This window comes from Tursiops truncatus, chromosome 6 (assembly GCF_011762595.2).
Source record: "Tursiops truncatus isolate mTurTru1 chromosome 6, mTurTru1.mat.Y, whole genome shotgun sequence".
In the NCBI taxonomy this organism is placed as follows: Eukaryota; Metazoa; Chordata; class Mammalia; order Artiodactyla; family Delphinidae; genus Tursiops; species Tursiops truncatus.
The window spans coordinates 31,774,635-31,785,138 of NC_047039.1; the positions used below are offsets into that span (position 1 = coordinate 31,774,635).

At 39.0% G+C, this 10,504-nt stretch overlaps 1 long non-coding RNA gene across 2 annotated transcripts; it reads left to right on the forward strand.

Moving 5' to 3' along the window:
• Positions 1–975: 975 nt before the first annotated feature.
• On the forward strand, positions 976–5,414 carry LOC109550752 (uncharacterized). Of its 2 annotated transcripts, none has more exons than XR_002177398.2 (3): positions 976–2,774; positions 4,620–4,693; positions 4,856–5,414. It is a non-coding gene; the product is annotated as an uncharacterized lncRNA (long non-coding RNA). The 2 variants fall into 2 exon arrangements; XR_002177399.3 differs by lacking the exon at positions 976–2,774 and adding an exon at positions 2,784–4,208.
• Positions 5,415–10,504: the final 5,090 nt, after the last annotated feature.

A 10,504-nucleotide genomic window follows, 5' to 3' on the forward strand; every position in this document is an offset into this window, starting at 1 on the left:
TTTTTTTTTTTTTTTTTTTTTTTTGATGATTGAACGTTTTATAACAAGCATGAGGTAAATTCACCATTGAAAGAAAAATGAAAAAAGTTAATACACAAACTCAAAGCCTAGAAAAAACAATTAAATCAAACATCTTTTTATATACAACCTATCAACTTCTTGAGGATGCATATTTCATCAAATATCTGCTCTTAATAAAAAAGAGAAGAAACAGTAAAATGTTACCAACTGGTTAAAAACAAACACCAAGTTGTTGCGATCAGCTTTGGGTTTAAAATCCTGGATTCAAATCCCAGAGTTGTCACTACGACTATATGACATTGGCCAAATTACAACATCTCTCTTAGCCACATGACAACTATGAAAGGGGTTAAATAACAGGAGAAGCCCAAACCCAAATCCTTGTTCGCCATTTACCATCTGTTGTGCCCTTGGTTGAGTGACAATTTCCCTGTGCCTCGGTTTTCTCATCTGCAAAATGGAGGTAACAACCTCCTAGGATTGTGGTGAAGATTAAAGGAGTTACATACAAAACATTCAGAACAATGCCAACCCCAAATAAACCCTTCAGTAAGTGGGGTTATTATCACCTCCTATGCAGGAACTACAAAATCTTAAATGAGATTCTGCACATTGAGCACTTTGCACAGTACCTTGGTAGCCGTTACACTCATCAATCCAGGATTAAGTGTATTTTTTATTGTGGTTAAAAAAATATATATACATAAAATGTGCCATCTTAACCATTTTTAACTGTACAATTCAGTAGTGTTAAGTATATTCACACTGTTGTAAAATAGATCGCCAGAACTTTTTCATCCTGCATAACTGAAACCTTGTACCCATTAAACAACAACTCCCTTTTACCCCTTCTCCCCAGCCCCACCATTATACTTTCTTTTTCTATGAATTTGACTACTTTAGGTACCCCAAACTAGTGGAACCATACAGTATTTGTCTTTTTGTGACTCACTTAGCATAATGTCCTAAAAGTTCATCTGTGTTGTAGCATGTGCAAGGATTTCTTCCTTTTTGAGGCTGAATAATATCCCATTGCTTGTATATACCACATTTTGTCTATTTGTCCATCCGTTGATGGACACTTGGGTTGCTTCCATGTCTTGGCTATCATGAATAGTGCTGCTATGAATATGGGTATGCAAATATCTCTTCAGCACTCTGCTTTCAGTTCTTTTGGATATATACCCAGAAGTAGGATTGCTGGATCATATGGTAGTGCTATTTTTAATTTTGTGAGGAACTTCCATACTACTTTCCCTAGCAGCTGTACCATTTTACCTTCCCACCAACAGTGTGCAAGAGTTCCAATTTTATCACATCCTCTCTAACACCTGTTATTTTCTGTTTTGTTTTCTTTTAATAGTAGCCATCCTACTATCAAGTATCAGGTGACATCTCAGTGGTTTTGATTTGCATTTCTCTTATGATTAGTGAGGTTGAGCATATTTTCATGCAGTTGTTAGCCATTTGTATTTCTTCTTTGGACATATGTCTATTCAAGTCCTATTTCTCTTAAAAAAGAAAGAAAAGAAACACTAAAATGTTACCAGCTGGTTAAAAACAAACACCAGTATGGTTATGATCAGGTTTGCGTTCTCTCTCTCCCTCTTCTACTGTGTCCCCCCATGGCAGACAAAGAGAGAGTTCTTTGGCATCCCTTCTTATAAGGAAAGGACACTAATCCTATCAAATCAGGGCCCCACCCTTAGGTTCTCATTTAACTTTAATTCATGAAGCCCCCATCTCCAAATACAAGCACACTGGGGGTTAGAGCTTCATGAAGTTGGAGGGGGACTCAACTCAGCCCATACCACCGAGTAAGTGCATACAGGTTCCATAAATCTGCTGTGGCTTGTCACCCTTGCCATGAGCTTCTTCAAGCTACGGCCATCTCACGACGCCTATATCACTGTAATCATCACCCTCACCTTCATCCTTATCATCAACAAATTGTAGTTTTCTTTCCAGGGAGATTCTCTCAGGCCCCCTTGACGGAGCTTTATCAAGACAAATGTCTAGCATATCAAGGAAACAAAGTCTTGTGGACTTTTACAGTAACCGAGACGAGGCGGATCCACTAAGGCCTAAACTGAAATTCTTCAGTAACCTGAGTCCTCAGCTAGAGCAAAATCTTCTACTGCAAAGCTGCTCTCCTCTTTGAGCAGGGGGCTGAATGCTGAAGGTCATAAAAAATTCAACAGGTGCAAGTACTGCTCATGAACTCTAATAATTTATTTTGCATTCATGGTGCATTTAGGTTTATAGGACATTGTCAATAAATTAATGCAATGTGCATTTATGTTTATGATTTATAAATATTGTAAATACTATGATGATTATTGAAAGGCATACTGACAAATCTTACTGATTACCAATGTTTAAATATGTCAGTTTTGTTTGAAGGGTAAAAACTGTCCGTACTTTTTAATTCTCAAGGCTCTTATCTCTAAAGTGGACACATTTTTTTTTTTTTTAGTTTTTTTATTATTCACTTTATTTTCCAGTTTGGGTCACATATAATGATTTTTTTCTTTTTTTTTAACATCTTTATTGGAGTATAATTGCTTTACAATGGTGTGTTAGTTTCTGCTTTATAACAAAGTGAATCAGCTATACATATACTTATATCCCCATATCTCCTCCCTCTTGTGTCTCCCTCCCACCCTCCCTACCCCTCTAGGTGGTCACAAAGCACCGAGCTGATTTCCCTGTGCTACGCGGCTGCTTCCTACTAGTTGGCTATTTTACATTTGGTAGTGTATATATGTCCATGCCACTCTCTCACTTCGTCCCAGCTTACCCTTCCCCCTCCCTGTGTCCTCAAGTCCATTCTCTATGTCTGGGTCTTTATTCCTGTCCTGCCCCTAGGACACATATCTAGAGGTATCAAGTAAAACAAGATTCCAAATATGGAGGAAATGGTCCACGTTCTTGTGACAGCTACTTAATAAAGTAATAAAACAAAGGTAAAAGCTAGACAACATGTAAAGCTGGCCACCAAGAGAGTAAGTCACAAACTGAACACAGCACTTTCCTCCAGGCTAGATCTTACAGACACACACACCATCGGTTTCAAAATCATTTTAGAAGAGACTCAGAAAACCGCCCTGCCTCATCCATAGGTTCCTTAACTTCAAGGGTCCCAACTCTAGTGGGGAGCTGACCCAGGTCATGCCTATTTCACGGTCCTGCAAACACTCAAGGGACCCAATTAAAAGCCACAGGCATGATGGCAGCCAGGCCAGGAGACCCAGTGGCCACTCAGACATCTCAACGGAGTCAAGTTAACATTGATTGTTATGGAGACGGCCAGTTTTCTTCATGAATGAACAGCTGTTCCATCACTCTGTCCAAAGGAACACTGCCAAAGTCTGGGGGCCCAGCTGGCTCCCAACAAAGGCACACACTGCCAGAGAGGGGGCTCAGCGGGAGAAGTGACCCAGCCTTCTTTGACAGGTCAATTGAGCTCTGCTGTGGAAAATGCTTCACACAGGCCTGTTTTCTCTCCCCCTCACCCGCAGGGCAAACATGACTTGATTGTTAAAATGACCATGAATAACCGTGGCTGGCTTTTTTCCCTGTTAGTGGCTGCACATACTGATTTTTCCACTACTTTCAAAATCCTTTCTAAAGGGTGTTGGGAGGAAGTTCTAGAAGACAAACACTCCGTATACATGAACACCCAAACAGAGGGGTGTTATCACCGACCTCAGAGCAGCCTTTCAAGTATGCAGACTCTGTCCGTAAGACACCACCTTCTCACTAATTGAAAGGATGCTAATTCTTGCTGAGTCCCTCTTGCTTGCTCTACAAAGTTGAAGCTGGTTGGATCTAAACTTTGTGCTGTGTTCTCTCTTTGTATCTGCTCTTTGTAGAACATTACCTGTGGTGGAGGATATAACTATGGAGACTGGAGTCCCTAACCTCAGTAAACTCACGGTCGCTTGGACCCTCAAGTGCACAAGAAGATGGGGTGGAATAGAAAAGTGGCACTGAGCTGATACCCAGCTTGCCAAAGTCAAGCCTGTGTCCTCACAAACTCCAGAGCTAAGCAAAGGGAGGATGAATCACAGAAATACATGGCTTTAAAGCACTGAGGTCAGGACTGTGCACCCATTAAAAAGAACAAGGCAGAGCCATATGTGCTGACAGGGAGCAAGCCCAGAACACACTGGACACTGACAAAAGTAAGAGCAGAACAGTGTGTATGATGTGTTCCCATTCATGCCGAAAGCAGGGAATGGGGAGGAAGAGGATATAAATATGCAGAGAATAAACACAGAAACATTCCCAAGAAACTGCTAACAGAGATTTCCTTTAGGGACAAAAACTGCATGACTAGGAGTTGGAGAGGGGGGTGAGTGGGATGGGACATACTTTTCACTATTTTTGAATTTGTTATAGTATGAACGTACTATCTTTCAGTATCTTTTGAATTTAACTTAAAATAATTTCTAAGACACCTATGAGTAGCGTTCTTCATCTGCGGTATAGAGAAGCAAAAATGTGTGTGTGTGTCTGTGTGTCTGTCTGTTTATTCAATGCAATCTCAATCCAAATCTCAGCATGCTTTTTTTCTGATTCTAAACTGATTCTAGAATTCAAATGGAAGTGCAAAGATCCTGGAAGAGCCAAAACAAGTCTGGAAAAAAACAGAGTTGAAGAACTAACGGTACATGATTTCAAGAACTATTATATAGCTACACTATTTAAAACACCATGGTATTGGCGTAATGGTAGACAAAACGATCAGTGGTATAGAGTAGAGTGCGCATGCGTAAAAAACTCTAGAAGGATATACAAAAAACTAATGGCATTTACTATCTTCTTGCAGGCTGGGAGTTGGTTGGATGAAGAGCAGGAGCGGGAGCTTTATGCATATTTAATGTGTGAATCATGTGAATGTATTACCTATTCAAAAAATGAACTTCAAAAGCACTTACGCCGCTTCTTAAGGCACAGTTTATGCTAAATTTCGAGAGCAAATTATCAGGAAGTATTGCAAATCTTCCATTTTGGTAAGAAAAAAAGTCAAATTGTCCATCAGATCAATTTAAGCCAAGGTTTGGATCCTGGGGCTATTGTTGTTTACAAAGACACTAAGTTATTTCTGAGAACATTAGGAAATGTTGCATCTGAGCAAGGTATTTTTTAACCCTATGCCGTGGTCACGTCTGGTCCCAAAGCAAAGAAACTCTTTATCAAGAAAGAAGGTGAATTTCTGGTTCCCTCCTCCATCTGAGATCTCAACCAACAAGACTTTTTCCTTTTCCTTCCTTTTCTTTTTTTTAATTGAAATATAGTTAATTTACAATGCTGTGTTTTCTTTTTTAAGGCAGTTTTATCGAAGTATGATTGGCAGACAATAAACTGTACACATTTAAAGTGTATAATTTGATGTTTGACATATGTATTGAAAATTGCAAAATCTCTCAACACGAAGACTCCATCCAATCCCCAACACTAAGAGACTTGACCAAACTCTAACTTGGCTCCTAGTAGCCTAATGCTGTGTCCCTGGGTTGACCCAGCCCCCCTAAGTTCCTGCCTGGGAAAACCCAGGCTGCCAAAAGAATTTACTGTTTGTTCCAGCCAAGACCTGATAAGCCCCCATCTCCCTTTTCTTAGAGCATTTATGTTAGAAAACGTGCAATTGTAAGTCCTTTGTCCTGTCTCTTTGAGAAGTATATGTATCTTCTACAACCCAGGAATGTCTTTCTCAAACGGAGCCTTTCCTTTGAAATGTGACCATCAAGAAGGATAAGGCCCCTGTCTTGCAGTCTTTGTGGGAGGGTAGGAACCAACTTCAATAAGCACCAGTTAGCAGACACAGGTGGCAGAATCATATCTCTCTTTTTTTTTTGAGAGCTATTTAAAGTATTTGAATATTAAAAATTCTAATTTTTCATAAAGATGCATTATAATTGCAAGGAGCTTACAAGAATTATCTTCCTATTAAACATCTCCTAGAAAATACATATTCCACTAAAGCAAAGATTACTAGCTACCCTCCAAAATATGCATTACCACATTAATAATGCAGAATTTTATTTTAGGAAGAAGCGCATGAGGGAGAAACTTCATTTCCCATTCCCTTCTTTTGTTTTGCCCACAAACCGTCTGCTTGTAGAAAATACACCCATAATTATCATTAATATAATTGTCTCAGCTTTTAGCATCCTCTTTAATAAACACGTCAGGATGAGGAAATGCTAAGAAAGGCAAACCTTTGCCTGGAATGGGCATTACCTCTAATCACATCTCTTAATGTCCTCTAGGACTTCTCCTTAGTTCACTCTGGCGTTTATTTTTTAATTTAATTTAATTTAATTTAATTTAATTTAATTTAATTTTCACCTCAATGTTTAAAAGGCCCTCCCTACCCTCCCCATCCATTCCTCAACCCCAGGCAACCACCGATGTGCTTTCTGTCCATATAAATTGCATTTCCGAGACTCCCTCCCCCGGTTTTATTGAGATAGAGTTGACCCACATCACAGTATAAATTTAAGGTTGTTGAAGAACATCCAGTTGGCTATGAAGTTAAGAGGAAAAAAAGGGAATTTTATTAGAACCAAACTGAGAATTATAACCGCGGAAGCAGATTCTCAGAAAGCTCTGAGAACTCTTCCACCTGTTGGAAGTCGAATACACTTTTTGAGACAAAGAGTCATACATCAAAATGACATACTGATATGTTACATAAAGTTCACCAAGGATACATAGTCCAGGTAAGCACGTACAAAGCAAGCAGCAAGTCACCATGACCCCCCACAGAGCTGCGAAAGAACGCTATTCTTTAAGTTATATTACTAGCATCAGAAGAAAGAAGAGAAAAAGATCTTTACGGTGGAGCAGGCTCTCCCATCTCTGAGGAGCTCTGGTTAATGTGTAATGCAGATGCCCACTGCACAGCAGGGAGGGAGGAGGCCCAAACAGACACACAAAGAGAATTTTATATTTAATTTGTTCTTGTCCAGTCTTAAAATATAAATTTTATTTCATCAAGGTGCACAGCATAGTGGTTTCATTTACATATATTGTGAAATGATCACCACAATAAGTTTAGTTAACATCCATCATTTCACACAGATACAACAAAAAGAGAAATCAAAAAGGAAAAACGTGTTTTCCTTGTGATGAGACATCTTAGGATGCACTTTCTTAACAACTTTCCTACATATCACACAGCAGTGTTAACTACAGTCATCATGCTGTACATTACAGCCCTGGTAATTATGTATCTTGTAACTGAAAGTTTGTACCTTTTGATCACCTTTCAACAATTCCAATTCTAAAAAATGTAGACTTTTAAAATATATATGGAATCATACAAATATTTATTCTCTTTTTGTCTGGTTTCCTCACTCAGAAAAATTGAGAGCCATCCATGCTGTTGTGTGTGTCAATAGTTCATTCCTTTTTATTGCTGGGGAGTACTCTATTCTGTAGATATATTACTTTCTTTCTTATCCATTTACCCATGGATGGGGGTAGTTTCCTGGTTGGGGCTCTTGCAAATAAAGTGGCTATGAACATTTGCGTACAAGTCTTTGCATGGATGAATATTTCCTTTTCTTTTGTTTAAATATCTAGTAGTGGAATGGCTAGATCATATGGTAGATATATGTTTAACTTTTTAAGAAATGGCCAAATTCTCGGTTCTACTGTTTTTTTTGTTTATTTCTTTTTTCAAATTCCATCTGATATTTTGATGGAATGTTCTGATAGATGCACTTGTGTGCACATAAAGACAGTTTTACTTGTTCTTTTCCAATCTGGATGCCTTTTATTTATTTTTCTTGTCCAACTGTACCCCTAGTACAATGTTAAATAAAAGTGGTGAGAGAAAACATCCCTGTCCTATTCCCGGTCTTAGGGGGAAAATATTCAGTCTTTCACCATTAAGTATGACGTCAGACAGGTTTTTTGCAGGTGCGCTCTATCTGATTGAAGAAGTTCCCTTTTACTATTAGTTTGCTGCAAGTTTTTGTAAGAAATGAATGTTGGATTTTGTCAAACATTTTTTCTCCATCTATTAAGATGATCATATGATTTGTTTGTTCTTGTTTTTTTAGCTAATATAGTGAATTATAATAACTGATTTTCAAATGTTAAAATGACTCTGCATTCCTGGATAACCCCCACTTGGTCATGTTGTATTATGCTTTTAATATATTGTTGGATTCAACTTGTTAAAATGTTAGAATTTTTGCGCCCATATTCATGAAGGATATTGGTCTGCAGTTTTTTTTTTCTTGTGTTACCTTTGACTGGTGTCAGGATCAGGGTGATGCTGGCCTTACATTGTAGAATGAGTTAGAAAGTATTGCTTATTCTTCCTCTTCAATTTTGAAGGAAGAGTTTGTGTAGAATTTTTATTATTTTTTCCTTAAATCCTTTTTAAAATTCACCAGTAAGGCCACTGGGGCTTGTGTCTTAGTCCATTCAGGCTGCCATAACAAAATAACAGACTGGGTGGCTTATAAACAACAGAAATTTCTCTCACAGTTCTGGAGTCTGGAAGTCAGAGATTAAGGTGCCTTCATGGTCAAGTTCTGGTGAGAGCCCTCGTCCTAGTGCAGAGAGCTGACTTCTCATTTTATCCTCACATGGTGGAAGGAGCAAGGGAGCTTTCTCCGGCCACTTTTAAAAGGGCACTAATCCCATCCACGAGGGCTCCATGCTCATGAGCTAATAACCCCAAAGACCCCCACCTCTTAATATCATCACCTCGGGGGCTAGGTTTCAACATATAAATTTTGGAGGGACACAAAGATTCAGACTGTAGCAGCTTGGAGTTTTCTTTATGAGATGGTTTTTAATTACAATTTCTTCAGTAAATATAGGGTTACTCTGGTTATGTATGCTTTTCTTCAGTGAGCTAGGGTTTATGTCTAGTGTTTATATCTCTCAGGAATTTGCCCATTTCATCTAAGTTGTTGAACTTATTGGCATTAAATTGTTTATGTTATTCCCTTGTTATCTTTTTAACATCTGTAGCTGTCGCCCATCTCATTCCTGATATTAGTAATATGTGTCTTTTCTTCTTTACTTGATCAGTCTGTCTAGAAGTTTATCAATGTTATCAATCTTCTCAAAAACCAGATTTTCATTAATTTTGTCTATTGTTTTCTATATCACTGATTTCCACTTTGATATTTATTTCCTTTCTTCTGCTTCATTTGGATGGAAGAAAGAGAAAAGAAAGTATACATCCCCTCCTTTTGAGGCTATGTCCCAGAAACTATTATACACACACCACTTCCCCTTACATCCCACTGGCTATAAGTAACTTAGCCACATGGGCAGGCTTTGCTTCCAGGGAAGCTGGGAAAATGGAAAGTATATTCAGGGTGGTCACATGTCCCACTGAAACTCAAGATTGCTACTGCTGAAAAGAAGAGAACAGATAATGGGGGACAAGGATTAGTCTCTGCCATCTGTAAAACTAAGTACAGAGCAAATTCTCAAAAGAATCTATTGTTGTGGGGTTAAAGAGATGATTCCAACTGGATAAATGGAATATAGCTGGGAATTCCAGGGAACACAAACCCTTATTTCCCAGAGTTAGGTGTGAAAAGAACATTTGTCCCTTTTTACTTCGAACTATTTGGACCTGTAACACAGTACTTCTCAAACTTTAATATGCAGATTAATCACACAGGCATCTTGTTAAAAATGCAGTTTCTGATTCAATAAGTCTGGGATACACCCCAAGACTCTGCATTCCTAACAGCTCCTAAGTGAGGCCAGTACTGCTGGTATGAGCATCATATTTTGAGTAGCAGAGTATAGAACCCGTAATGGGTTGAATTGTATCCCCCAAAAAGATATGTTCACATCCTAACCTAACCTCCAGTACTTGCGACTGTGACCTTATTTGGAAATAGGGTCTTGGCAGATATAACTAAGATGTAAATTAAGATGAGGTCATACTGGATTAGGGTGGGCCCTAGATCCAACCACTGGTGTCCTTGTAAGAGGAGAGGATACACAGAGATCCACACAGGGAAGAAAGCCACGTGAAGATCGGAAGAAGAAACCGGACGTGGTGTAGCTACAAGCCAAGGAATACCAAGGATTGCCAGTAGCCACCGGAAGCTAGAAGAGGCGAGGAAGCATCCTCCTTTATACTCGCATCCTTCAGAGCGAGCGTGGCCCTGCCTGTGACTTGAATTCAGACTTCTAGCCTCCAGAACTGTGAGAAAACATGTTTCTGTTTTTTTATGCCACCCAGTTTGTGGTAATTTGTAACGGCAGCCCCAACACACTAATACACACCCCTTGATTTGGTGTGGGGGGGGGGGCTGGAAGAGTCTCTCAGAATCGTACATTGTCAAAATTGTGTCATACTTCATTTCCTTCACTCCCAAGGCAACATTTCTCAAAGCATAGAGTAATGAGTTAGGATCTTCTCTTAAAATCCACATTTATGGGCGCCACTCTAGCCATGGAATCAATATTCCTAAAGATTGGGCCC